General features: G+C 39.0%; 1 protein-coding gene across 2 annotated transcripts in view; it reads left to right on the top strand.

Moving 5' to 3' along the window:
- SNX11 (sorting nexin 11) overlaps positions 1-26,064 on the top strand; it is a 98,179-nt gene that overhangs the window by 1,078 nt on the left and 71,037 nt on the right. The window lies entirely within an intron of this gene.

Genomic DNA, 26,064 nt, shown 5'->3' on the forward strand with positions numbered 1-26,064 from the left:
GTATTAGGAGGTGATATATATCAGTGATATAGAGGAGGTGCAGTATTAGGAGGTGATATATATCAGTGATATAGAGGAGGTGCAGTATTAGGAGGTGATATATATCAGTGATATAGAGGAGGTGCAGTATTAGGAGGTGATATATATCAGTGATATAGAGGAGGTGCAGTATTAGGAGGTGATATATATCAGTGATATAGAGGAGGTGCAGTATTAGGAGGAGATAGATCAGTGATATAGAGGAGGTGCAGTATTAGGAGGTGATATATATCAGTGATATAGAGGAGGTGCAGTATTAGGAGGTGATAGATCAGTGATATAGAGGAGGTGCGGTATTAGGAGGTGATATATATCAGTGATATAGAGGAGGTGCAGTATTAGGAGGTGATATATATCAGTGATAGAGGAGGTGCAGTATTAGGAGGAGATATATCAGTGATATAGAGGAGGTGCAGTATTAGGAGGTGATAGATCAGTGATATAGAGGAGGTGCGGTATTAGGAGGTGATATATATCAGTGATATAGAGGAGGTGCAGTATTAGTAGGTGATATATATCAGTGATATAGAGGAGGTGCAGTATTAGGAGGTGATATATATCAGTGATATAGAGGAGGTGCAGTATTAGGAGGTGATATATATCAGTGATATAGAGGAGGTGCGGTATTAAGAGGTGATATATATCAGTGATATAGAGGAGGTGCGGTATTAGGAGGTGATATATATCAGTGATATAGAGGAGGTGCGGTATTAGGAGATATATATCAGTGATATAGAGGAGGTGCAGTATTAGGAGGATATATATTAGTGATATAGAGGTGCAGTATTAGGAGGTGATATATATCAGTCATATAGAGGAGGTGCAGTATTAGGAGGTGATATATCAGTGATATAGAGGAGGTGCAGTATTAGTAGGTGATATATATCAGTGATATAGAGGAGGTGCAGTATTAGGAGGTGATATATATCAGTAATATAGAGGAGGTGCAGTATTAGGAGGTGATATATATCAGTGATATAGAGGAGGTGCAGTATTAGGAGGTGATATATATCAGTGATATAGAGGAGGTGCAGTATTAGGAGGTGATATATATCAGTGATATAGAGGAGGTGCAGTATTAGGAGGTGATATATATCCGTGATATAGAGGAGGTGCTGTATTAGGAGGTGATATATCAGTGATATAGAGGAGGTGCAGTATTAGGAGGATATATATCAGTGATATAGAGGAGGTGCGGTATTAGGAGGTGCTGTATTAGGAGGAGATATATATCAGTGATATAGAGGAGGTGCGGTATTAGGAGGTGATATATATCCGTGATATAGAGGAGGTGCTGTATTAGGAGGTGATATATCAGTGATATAGAGGAGGTGCAGTATTAGGAGGTGATATATATCAGTGATATAGAGGAGGTGCAGTATTAGGAGGTGATATATATCAGTGATATAGAGGAGGTGCAGTATTAGGAGGATATATATCAGTGATATAGAGGAGGTGCAGTATTAGGAGGGGATATATATCAGTGATATAGAGGAGGTGCAGTATTAGGAGGTGATATATATCAGTGATATAGAGGAGGTGCAGTATTAGGAGGTGATATATATCAGTGATATAGAGGAGGTGCAGTATTAGGAGGTGATATATATCAGTGATATAGAGGAGGTGCAGTATTAGGAGGTGATAGATCAGTGATATAGAGGAGGTGCGGTATTAGGAGGTGATATATATCAGTGATATAGAGGAGGTGCAGTATTAGGAGGTGATATATATCAGTGATAGAGGAGGTGCAGTATTAGGAGGAGATATATCAGTGATATAGAGGAGGTGCAGTATTAGGAGGTGATAGATCAGTGATATAGAGGAGGTGCGGTATTAGGAGGTGATATATATCAGTGATATAGAGGAGGTGCGGTATTAGGAGGTGATATATATCAGTGATATAGAGGAGGTGCGGTATTAGGAGATATATATCAGTGATATAGAGGAGGTGCAGTATTAGGAGGATATATATTAGTGATATAGAGGTGCAGTATTAGGAGGTGATATATATCAGTGATATAGAGGAGGTGCAGTATTAGGAGGTGATATATCAGTGATATAGAGGAGGTGCAGTATTAGTAGGTGATATATCAGTAATATAGAGGAGGTGCAGTATTAGGAGGTGATATATATCAGTGATATAGAGGAGGTGCAGTATTAGGAGGTGATATATATCAGTGATATAGAGGAGGTGCAGTATTAGGAGGTGATATATATCCGTGATATAGAGGAGGTGCTGTATTAGGAGGTGATATATCAGTGATATAGAGGAGGTGCAGTATTAGGAGGATATATATCAGTGATATAGAGGAGGTGCGGTATTAGGAGGTGATATATATCAGTGATATAGAGGAGGTGCTGTATTAGGAGGAGATATATATCAGTGATATAGAGGAGGTGCGGTATTAGGAGGTGATATATATCCGTGATATAGAGGAGGTGCTGTATTAGGAGGTGATATATCAGTGATATAGAGGAGGTGCAGTATTAGGAGGTGATATATCAGTGATATAGAGGAGGTGCAGTATTAGGAGGATATATATCAGTGATATAGAGGAGGTGCGGTATTAGGAGGAGATATATATCAGTGATATAGAGGAGGTGCTGTATTAGGAGGTGATATATATCAGTGATATAGAGGAGGTGCAGTATTAGGAGGTGATATATATCAGTGATATAGAGGAGGTGCAGTATTAGGAGGTGATATATATCAGTGATATAGAGGAGGTGCAGTATTAGGAGGTGATATATATCAGTGATATAGAGGAGGTGCAGTATTAGGAGGATATATATCAGTGATATAGAGGAGGTGCAGTATTAGGAGGAGATATATATAAGTGATATAGAGGAGGTGCAGTATTAGGAGGTGATATATATCAGTGATATGGAGGAGGTGCTGTATTAGGAGGTGATATATATCAGTGATATAGAGGAGGTGCGGTATTAGGAGGTGATATATATCAGTGATATAGAGGAGGTGCTGTATTAGGAGGTGATATATATCAGTGATATAGAGGAGGTGCAGTATTAGGCGGAGATATATCAGTGATATAGAGGAGGTGCAGTATTAGGAGGTGATATATCAGTGATATAGAGGAGGTGCAGTATTAGGAGATGATATATATCAGTGATATAGAGGAGGTGCAGTATTAGGAGGTGATATATATCAGTGATATAGAGGAGGTGCAGTATTAGGAGGTGATATATATCAGTGATATAGAGGAGGTGCAGTATTAGGAGGTGATATATATCAGTGATATAGAGGAGGTGCAGTATTAGGAGGTGATATATATCAGTGATAGAGAGGAGGTGCAGTATTAGGAGGTGATATATATCAGTGATATAGAGGAGGTGCAGTATTAGGAGGTGATATATATCAGTGATATAGAGGAGGTACAGTATTAGGAGGTGATATATATCAGTGATATAGAGGAGGTGCAGTATTAGGAGGTGATATATCAGTGATATAGAGGAGGTGCAGTATTAGGAGGTGATATATATCAGTGATATAGAGGAGGTGCAGTATTAGGAGGTGATATATATCAGTGATATAGAGGAGGTGCAGTATTAGGAGGTGATATATATCAGTGATATAGAGGAGGTGCAGTATTAGGAGGTGATATATATCAGTGATATAGAGGAGGTGCAGTATTAGGAGGTGATATATATCAGTGATATAGAGGAGGTGCAGTATTAGGAGGATATATATCGGTGATATAGAGGAGGTGCAGTATTAGGAGGTGATATATATCAGTGATATAGAGGAGGTGCAGTATTAGGAGGTGATATATCAGTGATATAGAGGAGGTGCAGTATTAGGAGGATATATATCAGTGATATAGAGGAGGTGCAGTATTAGGAGGATATATATCAGTGATATAGAGGAGGTGCTGTATTAGGAGGATATATATCGGTGATATAGAGGAGGTGCAGTATTAGGAGGTGATATATCAGTGATATAGAGGAGGTGCAGTATTAGGAGGTGATATATATCAGTGATATAGAGGAGGTGCAGTATTAGGAGGTGATATATCAGTGATATAGAGGAGGTGCAGTATTAGGAGGATATATATCAGTGATATAGAGGAGGTGCAGTATTAGGAGGTGATATATATCAGTGATATAGAGGTGCGGTATTAGGAGGTGATATATATCAGTGATATAGAGGAGGTGCGGTATTAGGAGGTGATATATATCAGTGATATAGAGGAGGTGCAGTATTAGGAGGAGATATATCAGTGATATAGAGGAGGTGCAGTATTAGGAGGTGATATATATCTGATATAGAGGAGGTGCAGTATTAGGAGGGGATATATATCAGTGATATAGAGGAGGTGCAGTATTAGGAGGTGATATATATCAGTGATATAGAGGAGGTGCGGTATTAGGAGGAGATATATATCAGTGATATAGAGGAGGTGCAGTATTAGGAGGTGATATATATCAGTGATATAGAGGAGGTGCAGTAGAAGGAGGTGATATATATCAGTGATATAGAGGAGGTGCAGTATTAGGAGGTGATATATCAGTGATATAGAGGAGGTGCAGTATTAGGCGGAGATATATCAGTGATATAGAGGAGGTGCGGTATTATGAGGAGATATATATCAGTGATATAGAGGAGGTGCTGTATTAGGAGGTGATATATCAGTGATATAGAGGAGGTGCAGTATTAGGAGGTGATATATATCAGTGATATAGAGGAGGTGCAGTATTAGGAGGTGATATATATCAGTGATATAGAGGAGGTGCAGTATTAGGAGGATATATATCAGTGATATAGAGGAGGTGCAGTATTAGGAGGGGATATATATCAGTGATATAGAGGAGGTGCAGTATTAGGAGGTGATATATATCAGTGATATAGAGGAGGTGCAGTATTAGGAGGTGATATATATCAGTGATATAGAGGAGGTGCAGTATTAGGAGGTGATATATATCAGTGATATAGAGGAGGTGCAGTATTAGGAGGTGATAGATCAGTGATATAGAGGAGGTGCGGTATTAGGAGGTGATATATATCAGTGATATAGAGGAGGTGCAGTATTAGGAGGTGATATATATCAGTGATAGAGGAGGTGCAGTATTAGGAGGAGATATATCAGTGATATAGAGGAGGTGCAGTATTAGGAGGTGATAGATCAGTGATATAGAGGAGGTGCGGTATTAGGAGGTGATATATATCAGTGATATAGAGGAGGTGCGGTATTAGGAGGTGATATATATCAGTGATATAGAGGAGGTGCGGTATTAGGAGATATATATCAGTGATATAGAGGAGGTGCAGTATTAGGAGGATATATATTAGTGATATAGAGGTGCAGTATTAGGAGGTGATATATATCAGTGATATAGAGGAGGTGCAGTATTAGGAGGTGATATATCAGTGATATAGAGGAGGTGCAGTATTAGTAGGTGATATATCAGTAATATAGAGGAGGTGCAGTATTAGGAGGTGATATATATCAGTGATATAGAGGAGGTGCAGTATTAGGAGGTGATATATATCAGTGATATAGAGGAGGTGCAGTATTAGGAGGTGATATATATCAGTGATATAGAGGAGGTGCAGTATTAGGAGGTGATATATATCCGTGATATAGAGGAGGTGCTGTATTAGGAGGTGATATATCAGTGATATAGAGGAGGTGCAGTATTAGGAGGATATATATCAGTGATATAGAGGAGGTGCGGTATTAGGAGGTGATATATATCAGTGATATAGAGGAGGTGCTGTATTAGGAGGAGATATATATCAGTGATATAGAGGAGGTGCGGTATTAGGAGGTGATATATATCCGTGATATAGAGGAGGTGCTGTATTAGGAGGTGATATATCAGTGATATAGAGGAGGTGCAGTATTAGGAGGTGATATATCAGTGATATAGAGGAGGTGCAGTATTAGGAGGATATATATCAGTGATATAGAGGAGGTGCAGTATTAGGAGGTGATATATATCAGTGATATAGAGGAGGTGCAGTATTAGGAGGATATATATCAGTGATATAGAGGAGGTGCAGTATTAGGAGGGGATATATATCAGTGATATAGAGGAGGTGCAGTATTAGGAGGTGATATATATCAGTGATATAGAGGAGGTGCAGTATTAGGAGGTGATATATATCAGTGATATAGAGGAGGTGCAGTATTAGGAGGTGATATATATCAGTGATATAGAGGAGGTGCAGTATTAGGAGGTGATAGATCAGTGATATAGAGGAGGTGCGGTATTAGGAGGTGATATATATCAGTGATATAGAGGAGGTGCAGTATTAGGAGGTGATATATATCAGTGATAGAGGAGGTGCAGTATTAGGAGGAGATATATCAGTGATATAGAGGAGGTGCAGTATTAGGAGGTGATAGATCAGTGATATAGAGGAGGTGCGGTATTAGGAGGTGATATATATCAGTGATATAGAGGAGGTGCGGTATTAGGAGGTGATATATATCAGTGATATAGAGGAGGTGCGGTATTAGGAGATATATATCAGTGATATAGAGGAGGTGCAGTATTAGGAGGATATATATTAGTGATATAGAGGTGCAGTATTAGGAGGTGATATATATCAGTGATATAGAGGAGGTGCAGTATTAGGAGGTGATATATCAGTGATATAGAGGAGGTGCAGTATTAGTAGGTGATATATCAGTAATATAGAGGAGGTGCAGTATTAGGAGGTGATATATATCAGTGATATAGAGGAGGTGCAGTATTAGGAGGTGATATATATCAGTGATATAGAGGAGGTGCAGTATTAGGAGGTGATATATATCCGTGATATAGAGGAGGTGCTGTATTAGGAGGTGATATATCAGTGATATAGAGGAGGTGCAGTATTAGGAGGATATATATCAGTGATATAGAGGAGGTGCGGTATTAGGAGGTGATATATATCAGTGATATAGAGGAGGTGCTGTATTAGGAGGAGATATATATCAGTGATATAGAGGAGGTGCGGTATTAGGAGGTGATATATATCCGTGATATAGAGGAGGTGCTGTATTAGGAGGTGATATATCAGTGATATAGAGGAGGTGCAGTATTAGGAGGTGATATATCAGTGATATAGAGGAGGTGCAGTATTAGGAGGATATATATCAGTGATATAGAGGAGGTGCGGTATTAGGAGGAGATATATATCAGTGATATAGAGGAGGTGCTGTATTAGGAGGTGATATATATCAGTGATATAGAGGAGGTGCAGTATTAGGAGGTGATATATATCAGTGATATAGAGGAGGTGCAGTATTAGGAGGTGATATATATCAGTGATATAGAGGAGGTGCAGTATTAGGAGGTGATATATATCAGTGATATAGAGGAGGTGCAGTATTAGGAGGATATATATCAGTGATATAGAGGAGGTGCAGTATTAGGAGGAGATATATATAAGTGATATAGAGGAGGTGCAGTATTAGGAGGTGATATATATCAGTGATATGGAGGAGGTGCTGTATTAGGAGGTGATATATATCAGTGATATAGAGGAGGTGCGGTATTAGGAGGTGATATATATCAGTGATATAGAGGAGGTGCTGTATTAGGAGGTGATATATATCAGTGATATAGAGGAGGTGCAGTATTAGGCGGAGATATATCAGTGATATAGAGGAGGTGCAGTATTAGGAGGTGATATATCAGTGATATAGAGGAGGTGCAGTATTAGGAGATGATATATATCAGTGATATAGAGGAGGTGCAGTATTAGGAGGTGATATATATCAGTGATATAGAGGAGGTGCAGTATTAGGAGGTGATATATATCAGTGATATAGAGGAGGTGCAGTATTAGGAGGTGATATATATCAGTGATATAGAGGAGGTGCAGTATTAGGAGGTGATATATATCAGTGATAGAGAGGAGGTGCAGTATTAGGAGGTGATATATATCAGTGATATAGAGGAGGTGCAGTATTAGGAGGTGATATATATCAGTGATATAGAGGAGGTACAGTATTAGGAGGTGATATATATCAGTGATATAGAGGAGGTGCAGTATTAGGAGGTGATATATCAGTGATATAGAGGAGGTGCAGTATTAGGAGGTGATATATATCAGTGATATAGAGGAGGTGCAGTATTAGGAGGTGATATATATCAGTGATATAGAGGAGGTGCAGTATTAGGAGGTGATATATATCAGTGATATAGAGGAGGTGCAGTATTAGGAGGTGATATATATCAGTGATATAGAGGAGGTGCAGTATTAGGAGGTGATATATATCAGTGATATAGAGGAGGTGCAGTATTAGGAGGATATATATCGGTGATATAGAGGAGGTGCAGTATTAGGAGGTGATATATATCAGTGATATAGAGGAGGTGCAGTATTAGGAGGTGATATATCAGTGATATAGAGGAGGTGCAGTATTAGGAGGATATATATCAGTGATATAGAGGAGGTGCAGTATTAGGAGGATATATATCAGTGATATAGAGGAGGTGCTGTATTAGGAGGATATATATCGGTGATATAGAGGAGGTGCAGTATTAGGAGGTGATATATCAGTGATATAGAGGAGGTGCAGTATTAGGAGGTGATATATATCAGTGATATAGAGGAGGTGCAGTATTAGGAGGTGATATATCAGTGATATAGAGGAGGTGCAGTATTAGGAGGATATATATCAGTGATATAGAGGAGGTGCAGTATTAGGAGGTGATATATATCAGTGATATAGAGGTGCGGTATTAGGAGGTGATATATATCAGTGATATAGAGGAGGTGCGGTATTAGGAGGTGATATATATCAGTGATATAGAGGAGGTGCAGTATTAGGAGGAGATATATCAGTGATATAGAGGAGGTGCAGTATTAGGAGGTGATATATATCTGATATAGAGGAGGTGCAGTATTAGGAGGGGATATATATCAGTGATATAGAGGAGGTGCAGTATTAGGAGGTGATATATATCAGTGATATAGAGGAGGTGCGGTATTAGGAGGAGATATATATCAGTGATATAGAGGAGGTGCAGTATTAGGAGGTGATATATATCAGTGATATAGAGGAGGTGCAGTAGAAGGAGGTGATATATATCAGTGATATAGAGGAGGTGCAGTATTAGGAGGTGATATATCAGTGATATAGAGGAGGTGCAGTATTAGGCGGAGATATATCAGTGATATAGAGGAGGTGCGGTATTATGAGGAGATATATATCAGTGATATAGAGGAGGTGCTGTATTAGGAGGTGATATATCGTGATATAGAGGAGGTGCAGTATTAGGAGGTGATATATATCAGTGATATAGAGGAGGTGCAGTATTAGGAGGTGATATATATCAGTGATATAGAGGAGGTGCAGTATTAGGAGGTGATATATATCAGTGATATAGAGGAGGTGCAGTATTAGGAGGATATATATCAGTGATATAGAGGAGGTGCAGTATTAGGAGGGGATATATATCAGTGATATAGAGGAGGTGCAGTATTAGGAGGTGATATATATCAGTGATATAGAGGAGGTGCAGTATTAGGAGGTGATATATATCAGTGATATAGAGGAGGTGCAGTATTAGGAGGTGATATATATCAGTGATATAGAGGAGGTGCAGTATTAGGAGGTGATAGATCAGTGATATAGAGGAGGTGCGGTATTAGGAGGTGATATATATCAGTGATAGAGGAGGTGCAGTATTAGGAGGAGATATATCAGTGATATAGAGGAGGTGCAGTATTAGGAGGTGATAGATCAGTGATATAGAGGAGGTGCGGTATTAGGAGGTGATATATATCAGTGATATAGAGGAGGTGCGGTATTAGGAGGTGATATATATCAGTGATATAGAGGAGGTGCGGTATTAGGAGATATATATCAGTGATATAGAGGAGGTGCAGTATTAGGAGGATATATATTAGTGATATAGAGGTGCAGTATTAGGAGGTGATATATATCAGTGATATAGAGGAGGTGCAGTATTAGGAGGTGATATATCAGTGATATAGAGGAGGTGCAGTATTAGTAGGTGATATATCAGTAATATAGAGGAGGTGCAGTATTAGGAGGTGATATATATCAGTGATATAGAGGAGGTGCAGTATTAGGAGGTGATATATATCAGTGATATAGAGGAGGTGCAGTATTAGGAGGTGATATATATCAGTGATATAGAGGAGGTGCAGTATTAGGAGGTGATATATATCCGTGATATAGAGGAGGTGCTGTATTAGGAGGTGATATATCAGTGATATAGAGGAGGTGCAGTATTAGGAGGATATATATCAGTGATATAGAGGAGGTGCGGTATTAGGAGGTGATATATATCAGTGATATAGAGGAGGTGCTGTATTAGGAGGAGATATATATCAGTGATATAGAGGAGGTGCGGTATTAGGAGGTGATATATATCCGTGATATAGAGGAGGTGCTGTATTAGGAGGTGATATATCAGTGATATAGAGGAGGTGCAGTATTAGGAGGTGATATATCAGTGATATAGAGGAGGTGCAGTATTAGGAGGATATATATCAGTGATATAGAGGAGGTGCGGTATTAGGAGGAGATATATATCAGTGATATAGAGGAGGTGCTGTATTAGGAGGTGATATATATCAGTGATATAGAGGAGGTGCAGTATTAGGAGGTGATATATATCAGTGATATAGAGGAGGTGCAGTATTAGGAGGTGATATATATCAGTGATATAGAGGAGGTGCAGTATTAGGAGGTGATATATATCAGTGATATAGAGGAGGTGCAGTATTAGGAGGATATATATCAGTGATATAGAGGAGGTGCAGTATTAGGAGGAGATATATATAAGTGATATAGAGGAGGTGCAGTATTAGGAGGTGATATATATCAGTGATATGGAGGAGGTGCTGTATTAGGAGGTGATATATATCAGTGATATAGAGGAGGTGCGGTATTAGGAGGTGATATATATCAGTGATATAGAGGAGGTGCTGTATTAGGAGGTGATATATATCAGTGATATAGAGGAGGTGCAGTATTAGGCGGAGATATATCAGTGATATAGAGGAGGTGCAGTATTAGGAGGTGATATATATCAGTGATATAGAGGAGGTGCAGTATTAGGAGGTGATATATATCAGTGATATAGAGGAGGTGCAGTATTAGGAGGTGATATATATCAGTGATATAGAGGAGGTGCAGTATTAGGAGGATATATATCAGTGATATAGAGGAGGTGCAGTATTAGGAGGTGATATATATCAGTGATATAGAGGAGGTGCAGTATTAGGAGGTGATATATATCCGTGATATAGAGGAGGTGCAGTATTAGGAGGTGATATATCAGTGATATAGAGGAGGTGCAGTATTAGGAGATGATATATCAGTGATATAGAGGAGGTGCAGTATTAGGAGGTGATATATATCAGTGATATAGAGGAGGTGCAGTATTAGGAGGTGATATATATCAGTGATATAGAGGAGGTGCAGTATTAGGAGGTGATATATATCAGTGATATAGAGGAGGTGCAGTATTAGGAGGTGATATATATCAGTGATAGAGAGGAGGTGCAGTATTAGCAGGATATATATCTGATATAGAGGAGGTGCAGTATTAGGAGGTGATATATATCAGTGATATAGAGGAGGTGCAGTATTAGGAGGTGATATATATCAGTGATATAGAGGAGGTGCAGTATTAGGAGGTGATATATATCAGTGATATAGAGGAGGTACAGTATTAGGAGGTGATATATATCAGTGATATAGAGGAGGTGCAGTATTAGGAGGTGATATATCAGTGATATAGAGGAGGTGCAGTATTAGGAGGTGATATATATCAGTGATATAGAGGAGGTGCAGTATTAGGAGGTGATATATATCAGTGATATAGAGGAGGTGCAGTATTAGGAGGTGATATATATCAGTGATATAGAGGAGGTGCAGTATTAGGAGGTGATATATATCAGTGATATAGAGGAGGTGCAGTATTAGGAGGTGATATATATCAGTGATATAGAGGAGGTGCAGTATTAGGAGGATATATATCGGTGATATAGAGGAGGTGCAGTATTAGGAGGTGATATATATCAGTGATATAGAGGAGGTGCAGTATTAGGAGGTGATATATCAGTGATATAGAGGAGGTGCAGTATTAGGAGGATATATATCAGTGATATAGAGGAGGTGCAGTATTAGGAGGATATATATCAGTGATATAGAGGAGGTGCTGTATTAGGAGGATATATATCGGTGATATAGAGGAGGTGCAGTATTAGGAGGTGATATATCAGTGATATAGAGGAGGTGCAGTATTAGGAGGTGATATATATCAGTGATATAGAGGAGGTGCAGTATTAGGAGGTGATATATCAGTGATATAGAGGAGGTGCAGTATTAGGAGGATATATATCAGTGATATAGAGGAGGTGCAGTATTAGGAGGTGATATATATCAGTGATATAGAGGTGCGGTATTAGGAGGTGATATATATCAGTGATATAGAGGAGGTGCGGTATTAGGAGGTGATATATATCAGTGATATAGAGGAGGTGCAGTATTAGGAGGAGATATATCAGTGATATAGAGGAGGTGCAGTATTAGGAGGTGATATATATCTGATATAGAGGAGGTGCAGTATTAGGAGGGGATATATATCAGTGATATAGAGGAGGTGCAGTATTAGGAGGTGATATATATCAGTGATATAGAGGAGGTGCGGTATTAGGAGGAGATATATATCAGTGATATAGAGGAGGTGCAGTATTAGGAGGTGATATATATCAGTGATATAGAGGAGGTGCAGTAGAAGGAGGTGATATATATCAGTGATATAGAGGAGGTGCAGTATTAGGAGGTGATATATCAGTGATATAGAGGAGGTGCAGTATTAGGCGGAGATATATCAGTGATATAGAGGAGGTGCGGTATTATGAGGAGATATATATCAGTGATATAGAGGAGGTGCAGTATTAGGAGGTGATATATATCAGTGATATAGAGGAGGTGCAGTATTAGGAGGTGATATATCAGTGATATAGAGGAGGTGCTGTATTAGGAGGTGATATATATCAGTGATATAGAGGAGGTGCAGTATTAGGAGGTGATATATATCGGTGATATAGAGGAGCTGCAGTATTAGGAGGAGATATATATCAGTGATATAGAGGAGGTGCAGTATTAGGAGGTGATATATCAGTGATATAGAGGAGGTGCAGTATTAGGAGGTGATATATATCAGTGATATAGAGGAGGTGCTGTATTAGGAGGTGATATATATCAGTGATATAGAGGAGGTGCTGTATTAGGAGGTGATATATATCAGTGATATAGAGGAGGTGCAGTATTAGGAGGTGATATATATCAGTGATATAGAGGAGGTGCAGTATTAGGAGGTGATATATCAGTAATATAGAGGAGGTGCAGTATTAGGAGGTGATATAGAGGAGGTGATATAGAGGAGGTGCAGTATTAGGAGGTGATATATATATCGGTGATATAGAGGAAGTGCAGTATTAGGAGGAGATATATCAGTGATATAGAGGAGGTGCTGTATTAGGAGGTGATATATATCAGTGATATAGAGGAGGTGCAGTATTAGGAGGTGATATATATCAGTGATATAGAGGAGGTGCAGTATTAGGAGATGATATATCAGTGATATAGAGGTGCTGTATTAGGAGGTGATATATATCAGTGATATAGAGGAGGTGCAGTATTAGGAGGAGATATATATCAGTGATATAGAGGAGGTGCGGTATTAGGAGGTGATTTATATCCGTGATATAGAGGAGGTGCAGTATTAGGAGGTGATATATATCAGTGATATAGAGGAGGTGCAGTATTAGGAGGTGATATAGAGGAGGTGCAGTATTAGGAGGTGATATATATCAGTGATATAGAGGAGGTGCAGTATTAGGAGGAGATATATATCAGTGATATGGAGGAGGTGCAGTATTAGGAGGTGATATATATCAGTGATATAGAGGAGGTGCGGTATTATGAGGAGATATATCCGTGATATAGAGGAGGTGCAGTATTAGGAGGTGATATATATCAGTGATATAGAGGAGGTGCAGTATTAGGAGGTGATATATCAGTGATATAGAGGAGGTGCAGTATTAGGAGGTGATATATATCGGTGATATAGAGGAGCTGCAGTATTAGGAGGAGATATATATCAGTGATATAGAGGAGGTGCAGTATTAGGAGGTGATATATATCAGTGATATAGAGGAGGTGCAGTATTAGGAGGTGATATATATCAGTGATATAGAGGAGGTGCAGTATTAGGAGGTGATATATATCAGTGATATAGAGGAGGTGCAGTATTAGGAGGTGATATATATCAGTGATATAGAGGAGGTGCTGTATTAGGAGGTGATATATATCAGTGATATAGAGGAGGTGCAGTATTAGGAGGTGATATATATCAGTGATATAGAGGAGGTGCAGTATTAGGAGGTGATATATATCAGTGATATAGAGGAGGTGCAGTATTAGGAGGTGATATATATCAGTGATATAGAGGAGGTGCAGTATTATGAGGAGATATATCCGTGATATAGAGGAGGTGCAGTATTAGGAGGTGATATATATCGGTGATATAGAGGAGCTGCAGTATTAGGAGGAGATATATATCAGTGATATAGAGGAGGTGCTGTATTAGGAGGTGATATATATCAGTGATATAGAGGAGGTGCGGTATTATGAGGAGATATATCCGTGATATAGAGGAGGTGCAGTATTAGGAGGTGATATATATCGGTGATATAGAGGAGGTGCGGTATTATGAGGAGATATATCCGTGATATAGAGGAGGTGCAGTATTAGGAGGAGATATATCCGTGATATAGAGGAGGTGCAGTATTAGGAGGTGATATATATCGGTGATATAGAGGAGGTGCAGTATTAGGAGGTGATATATATCAGTGATATAGAGGATCTGCAGTATTAGGAGGAGATATATATCAGTGATATAGAGGAGGTGCGGTATTAGGAGGAGATCTATCGGTGATATAGAGGAGGTGCAGTATTAGGAGGTGATATATATCAGTGATATAGAGGAGGTGCGGTATTAGGAGGAGATATATCGGTGATATAGAGGAGGTGCAGTATTAGGAGGTGATATATATCAGTGATATAGAGGAGGTGCAGTATTAGGAGGTGATATATATCAGTGATATAGAGGAGGTGCGGTATTAGGAGGAGATATATCGGTGATATAGAGGAGGTGCAGTATTAGGAGGAGATATATATCAGTGATATAGAGGAGGTGCGGTATTAGGAGGAGATATATCAGTGATATAGAGGAGGTGCAGTATTAGGAGGTGATATATATCAGTGATATAGAGGAGGTGCAGTATTAGGAGGATATATATCAGTGATATAGAGGAGGTGCAGTATTAGGAGGAGATATATATCAGTGATATAGAGGAGGTGCGGTATTAGGAGGTGATATATATCAGTGATATAGAGGAGGTGCGGTATTAGGAGGTGATATATATCAGTGATATAGAGGAGGTGCGGTATTAGGAGGTGATATATCAGTGATATAGAGGAGGTGCAGTATTAGGAGGTGATATATCAGTGATATAGAGGAGGTGCAGTATTAGGAGGTGATATATATCAGTGATATAGAGGAGGTGCTGTATTAGTAGGTGATATATATCAGTGATATAGAGGAGGTGCAGTATTAGGAGGTGATATATCAGTGATATAGAGGAGGTGCAGTATTAGGAGGTGATATATCAGTGATATAGAGGAGGTGCAGTATTAGGAGGTGATATATATCAGTGATATAGAGGAGGTGCAGTATTAGGAGGTGATATATATCAGTGATATAGAGGAGGTGCAGTATTAGGAGGATATATATCAGTGATATAGAGGAGGTGCAGTATTAGGAGGTGATATATCAGTGATATAGAGGAGGTGCAGTATTAGGAGGATATATATATCAGTGATATAGAGGAGGTGCAGTATTAGTAGGTGATATATATCAGTGATATAGACGAGGTGCAGTATTAGTAGGTGATATATATCAGTGATATAGAGGAGGTGCAGTATTAGTAGGTGATATATATCAGTGATATAGAGGAGGTGCAGTATTAGGAGGATATATATCAGTGATATAGAGGAGGTGCGGTATTAGGAGGAGATATATATCAGTGATATAGAGGAGGTGCTGTATTAGGAGGTGATATATATCCGTGATATGGAGGAGGTGCAGTATTAGGAGGATATATATCAGTGATATAGAGGAGGTGCGGTATTAGGAGGTGATATATCAGTGATATAGAGGAGGTGCAGTATTAGGAGGTGATATATATCAGTGATATAGAGGAGGTGCAGTATTAGGAGGAGATATATCGGTGATATAGAGGAGGTGCTGTATTAGGAGGAGATATATATCAGTGATATAGAGGAGGTGCAGTATTAGGAGGTGATATTTCAGTGATATAGAGGAGGTGCAGTATTAGGAGGTGATATATATCAGTGATATAGAGGAGGTGCAGTATTAGGAGGATATATATCAGTGATATAGAGGAGGTGCAGTATTAGGAGGTGATATATCAGTGATATAGAGGAGGTGCAGTATTAGGAGGATATATATCAGTGATATAGAGGAGGTGCAGTATTAGTAGGTGATATATATCAGTGATATAGACGAGGTGCAGTATTAGTAGGTGATATATATCAGTGATATAGAGGAGGTGCGGTATTAGGAGGATATATATCAGTGATATAGAGGAGGTGCGGTATTAGGAGGAGATATATATCAGTGATATAGAGGAGGTGCTGTATTAGGAGGTGATATATCAGTGATATAGAGGAGGTGCAGTATTAGGAGGTGATATATATCAGTGATATGGAGGAGGTGCAGTATTAGGAGGATATATATCAGTGATATAGAGGAGGTGCGGTATTAGGAGGTGATATATCAGTGATATAGAGGAGGTGCAGTATTAGGAGGTGATATATATCAGTGATATAGAGGAGGTGCAGTATTAGGAGGAGATATATCAGTGATATAGAGGAGGTGCTGTATTAGGAGGTGATATATATCAGTGATATAGAGGAGGTGCAGTATTAGGAGGAGATATATCGGTGATATAGAGGAGGTGCTGTATTAGGAGGAGAGATATATCAGTGATATAGAGGAGGTGCAGTATTAGGAGGTGATATATATCAGTGATATAGAGGAGGTGCAGTATTAGGAGGTGATATATATCAGTGATATAGAGGAGGTGCAGTATTAGGAGGTGATATATCAGTGATATAGAGGAGGTGCAGTATTAGGAGGTGATATATATCAGTGATATAGAGGAGGTGCAGTATTAGGAGGTGATATATATCAGTGATATAGAGGAGGTGCAGTATTAGGAGGTGATATATCAGTTATATAGAGGAGGTGCAGTATTAGGAGGATATATATCAGTGATATAGAGGAGGTGCTGTATTAGGAGGAGATATATCAGTGATATAGAGGAGGTGCAGTATTAGGAGATGATATATATCAGTTATATAGAGGAGGTGCAGTATTAGGAGGTGATATATCAGTGATATAGAGGAGGTGCAGTATTAGGAGGTGATATATATCAGTGATATAGAGGAGGTGCAGTATTAGGAGGTGATATATATCAGTGATATAGAGGAGGTGCAGTATTAGGAGGAGATATATCAGTGATATAGAGGAGGTGCAGTATTAGGAGGGGATATATATCAGTGATATAGAGGAGGTGCAGTATTAGGAGGTGATATATATCAGTGATATAGAGGAGGTGCGGTATTAGGAGGTGATATATATCAGTGATATAGAGGAGGTGCGGTATTAGGAGCTGATATATCAGTGATATAGAGGAGGTGCTGTATTAGGAGGTGATATATATCAGTGATATAGAGGAGGTGCAGTATTAGGAGGTGATATATATATCCGTGATATAGAGGAGGTGCTGTATTAGGAGGAGATATATCAGTGATATAGAGGAGGTGCAGTATTAGGAGGTGATATATATCAGTGATATAGAGGAGGTGCGGTATTAGGAGGAGATATATCAGTGATATAGAGGAGGTGCGGTATTAGGAGGTGATATATATCGGTGATATAGAGGAGCTGCAGTATTAGGAGGACATATATATCAGTGATATAGAGGAGGTGCGGTATTAGGAGGAGATATATATCGGTGATATAGAGGAGGTGCAGTATTAGGAGGTGATATATATCAGTGATATAGAGGAGGTGCAGTATTAGGAGGTGATATAGAGGAGGTGCAGTATTAGGAGGTGATATATATCGGTGATATAGAGGAGGTGCAGTATTAGGAGGTGATATATATCAGTGATATAGAGGAGGTGCAGTATTAGGAGGAGATATATCAGTGATATAGAGGAGGTGCAGTAGAAGGAGGTGATATATATCAGTGATATAGAGGAGGTGCAGTATTAGGAGGTGATATATATCAGTGATATAGAGGTGCAGTATTAGGAGGTGATATATATCAGTGATAGAGAGGAGGTGTAGTATTAGGAGGTGATATATCGTGATATAGAGGAGGTGCAGTATTAGGAGGTTATATATATCAGTGATATAGAGGTGGTGCGGTATTAGGAGGTGATATATATCAGTGATATAGAGGAGGTGCAGTATTAGGAGGTGATATATATCAGTGATATAGAGGAGGTGCAGTATTAGGAGGTGATATATATCAGTGATATAGAGGAGGTGCAGTATTAGGAGGTGATATATCAGTGATATAGAGGAGGTGCTGTATTAGGAGGTGATATATATCAGTGATATAGAGGAGGTGCAGTATTAGGAGGTGATATATATCAGTGATATAGAGGAGGTGCAGTATTAGGAGGTGATATATATCAGTGATATAGAGGAGGTGCTGTATTAGGAGGTGATATATATCAGTGATATAGAGGAGGTGCAGTATTAGGAGGAGATATATCAGTGATATAGAGGAGGTGCAGTAGTAGGAGGTGATATATATCAGTGATATAGAGGAGGTGCTGTATTAGGAGGTGATATATATCAGTGATATAGAGGAGGTGCAGTATTAGGAGGAGATATATATAAGTGATATAGAGGAGGTGCAGTATTAGGAGGATATATATCAGTGATATAGAGGAGGTGCGGTATTAGGAGGTGATATATCAGTGATATAGAGGAGGTGCGGTATTAGGAGGTGATATATCAGTGATATAGAGGAGGTGCAGTATTAGGAGGTGATATATATCAGTGATATAGAGGAGGTGCGGTATTAGGAGGAGATATATCAGTGATATAGAGGAGGTGCGGTATTAGGAGATATATATCAGTGATATAGAGGAGGTGCAGTATTAGGAGGTGATATATCAGTGATATAGAGGAGGTGCAGTATTAGGAGGTGATATATATCAGTGATATAGAGGAGGTGCAGTATTAGGAGGTGATATATATCAGTGATAGAGAGGAGGTGCAGTATTAGGAGGTGATATATCGTGATATAGAGGAGGTGCGGTATTAGGAGGTGATATATATCAGTGATATGGAGGAGGTGCTGTATTAGGAGGTGATATATATCAGTGATATAGAGGAGGTGCAGTATTAGGAGGTGATATATATCAGTGATATAGAGGAGGTGCAGTATTAGGAGGTGATATATATCAGTGATATAGAGGAGGTGCAGTATTAGGAGGTGATATATATCAGTGATATAGAGGAGGTGCAGTATTAGGAGGTGATATATATCAGTGATATAGAGGAGGTGCAGTATTAGGAGGTGATATATATCAGTGATATGGAGGAGGTGCAGTATTAGGAGATGATATATATCAGTGATATAGAGGAGGTGCTGTATTAGGAGGTGATATATATCAGTGATAAAGAGGAGGTGCAGTATTAGGAGGAGATATGTATCAGTGATATAGAGGAGGTGCAGTATTAGGAGGTGATATATATCAGTGATATAGAGGAGGTGCAGTATTAGGAGGTGATATATATCAGTGATATAGAGGAGGTGCAGTATTAGGAGGTGATATATATCAGTGATATAGAGGAGGTGCAGTATTAGGAGGTGATATATATCAGTGATATAGAGGAGGTGCTGTATTAGGAGGTGATATATCAGTGATATAGAGGAGGTGCAGTATTAGGAGGTGATATATATCAGTGATATAGAGGAGGTGCAGTATTAGGAGGTGATATATCAGTGATATAGAGGAGGTGCAGTATTAGGAGGATATATATCAGTGATATAGAGGAGGTGCAGTATTAGGAGGTGATATATCAGTGATATAGAGGAGGTGCAGTATTAGGAGGAGATATATCAGTGATATAGAGGAGGTGCTGTATTAGGAGGTGATATATATCAGTGATATAGAGGGGGTGCGGTATTAGGAGGTGATATATATCAGTGATATAGAGGAGGTGCAGTATTAGGAGGTGATATATCAGTGATATAGAGGAGGTGCAGTATTAGGAGGATATATATCAGTGATATAGAGGAGGTGCAGTATTAGGAGGTGATATATCAGTGATATAGAGGAGGTGCTGTATTAGGAGGAGATATATCAGTGATATAGAGGAGGTGCAGTATTAGGAGGTGATATATCAGTGATATAGAGGAGGTGCAGTATTAGGAGGTGATATATCAGTGATATAGAGGAGGTGCAGTATTAGGAGATGATATATATCAGTGATATAGAGGAGGTGCTGTATTAGGAGGTGATATATATCAGTGATATAGAGGAGGTGCAGTATTAGGAGGTGATATATATCAGTGATATAGAGGAGGTGCAGTATTAGGAGGTGATATATCAGTGATATAGAGGAGGTGCAGTATTAGGAGGATATATATCAGTGATATAGAGGAGGTGCGGTATTAGGAGGTGATATATATCAGTGATATAGAGGAGGTGCGGTATTAGGAGGAGATATATATCAGTGATATAGAGGAGGTGCAGTATTAGGAGGTGATATATATCAGTGATATAGAGGAGGTGCAGTAGAAGGAGGTGATATATATCAGTGATATAGAGGAGGTGCAGTATTAGGAGGTGATATATATCAGTGATATAGAGGAGGTGCAGTATTAGGAGGTGATATATCAGTGATATAGAGGAGGTGCAGTATTAGGAGGATATATATCAGTGATATAGAGGAGGTGCAGTATTAGGAGGTGATATATATCAGTGATATAGAGGAGGTGCGGTATTAGGAGGTGATATATATCGGTGATATAGAGGAGGTGCAGTATTAGGAGGTGATATATATCAGTGATATAGAGGAGGTGCAGTATTAGGAGGAGATATATCAGTGATATAGAGGAGGTGCAGTAGAAGGAGGTGATATATATCAGTGATATAGAGGAGGTGCAGTATTAGGAGGTGATATATATCAGTGATATAGAGGTGCGGTATTAGGAGGTGATATATATCAGTGATATAGAGGAGGTGCAGTATTAGGAGGTGATATATCAGTGATATAGAGGAGGTGCAGTATTAGGAGGTGATATATATCAGTGATATAGAGGAGGTGCAGTATTAGGAGGTGATATATATCAGTGATATAGAGGAGGTGCGGTATTAGGAGGTGATATATATCAGTGATATAGAGGAGGTGCGGTATTAGGAGGTGATATATATCAGTGATATAGAGGAGGTGCAGTATTAGGAGGTGATATATATCAGTGATATAGAGGAGGTGCAGTATTAGGAGGTGATATATATCAGTGATATAGAGGAGGTGCAGTATTAGGAGGTGATATATATCAGTGATATAGAGGAGGTGCAGTATTAGGAGGTGATATATATCAGTGATATAGAGGAGGTGCAGTATTAGGAGGTGATATATATCAGTGATATAGAGGAGGTGCAGTATTAGGAGGAGATATATCAGTGATATAGAGGAGGTGCAGTAGAAGGAGGTGATATATATCAGTGATATAGAGGAGGTGCAGTATTAGGAGGTGATATATATCAGTGATATAGAGGTGCAGTATTAGGAGGTGATATATATCAGTGATAGAGAGGAGGTGTAGTATTAGGAGGTGATATATCGTGATATAGAGGAGGTGCAGTATTAGGAGGTTATATATATCAGTGATATAGAGGTGGTGCGGTATTAGGAGGTGATATATATCAGTGATATAGAGGAGGTGCAGTATTAGGAGGTGATATATATCAGTGATATAGAGGAGGTGCGGTATTAGGAGGTGATATATATCAGTGATATAGAGGAGGTGCAGTATTAGGAGGAGATATATCAGTGATATAGAGGAGGTGCAGTAGAAGGAGGTGATATATATCAGTGATATAGAGGAGGTGCAGTATTAGGAGGTGATATATATCAGTGATATAGAGGAGGTGCAGTATTAGGAGGTGATATATATCAGTGATATAGAGGAGGTGCAGTATTAGGAGGAGATATATATCAGTGATATAGAGGAGGTGCAGTATTAGGAGGTGATATATATCAGTGATATAGAGGAGGTGCAGTATTAGGAGGAGATATATCAGTGATATAGAGGAGGTGCAGTAGAAGGAGGTGATATATATCAGTGATATAGAGGAGGTGCAGTATTAGGAGGTGATATATATCAGTGATATAGAGGAGGTGCAGTATTAGGAGGAGATATATCAGTGATATAGAGGAGGTGCAGTAGAAGGAGGTGATATATATCAGTGATATAGAGGAGGTGCAGTATTAGGAGGTGATATATATCAGTGATATAGAGGTGCAGTATTAGGAGGTGATATATATCAGTGATAGAGAGGAGGTGTAGTATTAGGAGGTGATATATCGTGATATAGAGGAGGTGCAGTATTAGGAGGTTATATATATCAGTGATATAGAGGTGGTGCGGTATTAGGAGGTGATATATATCAGTGATATAGAGGAGGTGCAGTATTAGGAGGTGATATATATCAGTGATATAGAGGAGGTGCGGTATTAGGAGGAGATATATCAGTGATATAGAGGAGGTGCAGTAGAAGGAGGTGATATATATCAGTGATATAGAGGAGGTGCAGTATTAGGAGGTGATATATCAGTGATATAGAGGAGGTGCAGTATTAGGAGGTGATATATCAGTGATATAGAGGAGGTGCAGTATTAGGAGGTGATATATATCAGTGATATAGAGGAGGTGCAGTATTAGGAGGTGATATATCAGTGATATAGAGGTGGTGCAGTATTAGGAGGTGATATATATCAGTGATATAGAGGAGGTGCTGTATTAGGAGGTGATATATATCAGTGATAAAGAGGAGGTGCAGTATTAGGAGGAGATATGTATCAGTGATATAGAGGAGGTGCAGTATTAGGAGGTGATATATATCAGTGATATAGAGGAGGTGCAGTATTAGGAGGTGATATATATCAGTGATATAGAGGAGGTGCAGTATTAGGAGGTGATATATCAGTGATATAGAGGAGGTGCAGTATTAGGAGGTGATATATATCAGTGATATAGAGGAGGTGCAGTATTAGGAGGTGATATATATCAGTGATATAGAGGAGGTGCTGTATTAGGAGGTGATATATCAGTGATATAGAGGAGGTGCAGTATTAGGAGGTGCAGTATTAGGAGGTGATATATATCAGTGATATAGAGGAGGTGCGGTATTAGGAGGTGCAGTATTAGGAGGTGATATATATCAGTGATATAGAGGAGGTGCAGTATTAGGAGGTGATATATATCAGTGATATAGAGGAGGTGCAGTATTAGGAGGTGATATATCAGTGATATAGAGGAGGTGCAGTATTAGGAGGATATATATCAGTGATATAGAGGAGGTGCAGTATTAGGAGGTGATATATATCAGTGATATAGAGGTGCGGTATTAGGAGGTGATATATATCAGTGATATAGAGGAGGTGCAGTATTAGGAGGTGATATATATCAGTGATATAGAGGTGCGGTATTAGGAGGTGATATATATCAGTGATATAGAGGAGGTGCAGTATTAGGAGGTGATATATCAGTGATATAGAGGAAGTGCAGTATTAGGAGGATATATATCAGTGATATAGAGGAGGTGCAGTATTAGGAGGTGATATATATCAGTGATATAGAGGAGGTGCGGTATTAGGAGGTGATATATATCGGTGATATAGAGGAGGTGCAGTATTAGGAGGTGATATATATCAGTGATATAGAGGAGGTGCAGTATTAGGAGGAGATATATCAGTGATATAGAGGAGGTGCAGTAGAAGGAGGTGATATATATCAGTGATATAGAGGAGGTGCAGTATTAGGAGGTGATATATATCAGTGATATAGAGGTGCGGTATTAGGAGGTGATATATATCAGTGATATAGAGGAGGTGCAGTATTAGGAGGTGATATATCAGTGATATAGAGGAGGTGCAGTATTAGGAGGTGATATATATCAGTGATATAGAGGAGGTGCAGTATTAGGAGGTGATATATATCAGTGATATAGAGGAGGTGCAGTATTAGGAGGTGATATATATCAGTGATATAGAGGAGGTGCAGTATTAGGAGGTGATATATATCAGTGATATAGAGGAGGTGCAGTATTAGGAGGTGATATATCAGTGATATAGAGGAGGTGCAGTATTAGGAGGTGATATATCAGTGATATAGAGGAGGTGCAGTATTAGGAGGTGATATATATCAGTGATATAGAGGAGGTGCAGTATTAGGAGGTGATATATATCAGTGATATAGAGGAGGTGCGGTATTAGGAGGAGATATATCAGTGATATAGAGGAGGTGCGGTATTAGGAGATATATATCAGTGATATAGAGGAGGTGCAGTATTAGGAGGATATATATTAGTGATATAGAGGTGCAGTATTAGGAGGTGATATATATCAGTGATAGAGAGGAGGTGTAGTATTAGGAGGTGATATATCGTGATATAGAGGAGGTGCAGTATTAGGAGGTGATATATATCAGTGATATAGAGGAGGTGCAGTATTAGGAGGTTATATATATCAGTGATATAGAGGTGGTGCGGTATTAGGAGGTGATATATATCAGTGATATAGAGGAGGTGCAGTATTAGGAGGTGATATATATCAGTGATATAGAGGAGGTGCAGTATTAGGAGGTGATATATATCAGTGATATAGAGGAGGTGCAGTATTAGGAGGTGATATATCAGTGATATAGAGGAGGTGCTGTATTAGGAGGTGATATATATCAGTGATATAGAGGAGGTGCAGTATTAGGAGGTGATATATATCAGTGATATAGAGGAGGTGCAGTATTAGGAGGTGATATATATCAGTGATATAGAGGAGGTGCTGTATTAGGAGGTGATATATATCAGTGATATAGAGGAGGTGCAGTATTAGGAGGAGATATATCAGTGATATAGAGGAGGTGCAGTAGTAGGAGGTGATATATATCAGTGATATAGAGGAGGTGCTGTATTAGGAGGTGATATATATCAGTGATATAGAGGAGGTGCAGTATTAGGAGGAGATATATATAAGTGATATAGAGGAGGTGCAGTATTAGGAGGATATATATCAGTGATATAGAGGAGGTGCGGTATTAGGAGGTGATATATCAGTGATATAGAGGAGGTGCAGTATTAGGAGGTGATATATCAGTGATATAGAGGAGGTGCAGTATTAGGAGGTGATATATATCAGTGATATAGAGGAGGTGCGGTATTAGGAGGAGATATATCAGTGATATAGAGGAGGTGCGGTATTAGGAGATATATATCAGTGATATAGAGGAGGTGCAGTATTAGGAGGTGATATATCAGTGATATAGAGGAGGTGCAGTATTAGGAGGTGATATATATCAGTGATATAGAGGAGGTGCAGTATTAGGAGGTGATATATATCAGTGATAGAGAGGAGGTGCAGTATTAGGAGGTGATATATCGTGATATAGAGGAGGTGCGGTATTAGGAGGTGATATATATCAGTGATATGGAGGAGGTGCTGTATTAGGAGGTGATATATATCAGTGATATAGAGGAGGTGCAGTATTAGGAGGTGATATATATCAGTGATATAGAGGAGGTGCAGTATTAGGAGGTGATATATATCAGTGATATAGAGGAGGTGCAGTATTAGGAGGTGATATATATCAGTGATATAGAGGAGGTGCAGTATTAGGAGGTGATA

This window comes from Rhinoderma darwinii, chromosome 13, assembly GCF_050947455.1.
Source record: "Rhinoderma darwinii isolate aRhiDar2 chromosome 13, aRhiDar2.hap1, whole genome shotgun sequence".
NCBI classification, from domain to species: domain Eukaryota; kingdom Metazoa; phylum Chordata; class Amphibia; order Anura; family Rhinodermatidae; genus Rhinoderma; species Rhinoderma darwinii.